The sequence below is a fragment of the Chiloscyllium plagiosum genome, chromosome 39, assembly GCF_004010195.1.
Source record: "Chiloscyllium plagiosum isolate BGI_BamShark_2017 chromosome 39, ASM401019v2, whole genome shotgun sequence".
In the NCBI taxonomy this organism is placed as follows: Eukaryota; Metazoa; Chordata; class Chondrichthyes; order Orectolobiformes; family Hemiscylliidae; genus Chiloscyllium; species Chiloscyllium plagiosum.
Genome location: NC_057748.1, coordinates 26,437,713 through 26,438,031, shown reverse-complemented (window position 1 = coordinate 26,438,031; position 319 = coordinate 26,437,713). Strand labels below are relative to the sequence as shown.

Genomic DNA, 319 nt, shown 5'->3' with positions numbered 1-319 from the left:
AGGAGTTGCTGAGATAGGGAGAGGTGCAAGGGGCCATAGGAGATGACAAAGAGAGCAAGGGGCTATAGGGGCTGGAGGCAATGACAGAGTTAGGAGGAGTGTAGGGGCTGGAGGGGGAGGTGACAGATTGGGAGGCAAGTTCATGGATGAGAGGTTTTAACTGGAGGCAGCCAGTAGATTGTGCAGCTTGGATGATGAGCCTCCCTGACAGTGGTTGCATGCAATACAAATAGTTTTGAGCATGTCCAAACGTGTTGACAATTACGTGATGGTAGAGGTGCACTGAATGTCAGCCCACCCCTCTCATTCATTCGTAAGA

General features: G+C 50.8%; 1 protein-coding gene across 1 annotated transcript in view; it reads right to left on the bottom strand.

The window, feature by feature from the left end:
• LOC122542045 (RNA-binding protein 10-like) overlaps window positions 1-319 on the bottom strand; it is a 31,514-nt gene that overhangs the window by 9,378 nt on the left and 21,817 nt on the right. The gene's annotated exons all lie outside the window — the stretch shown is intronic.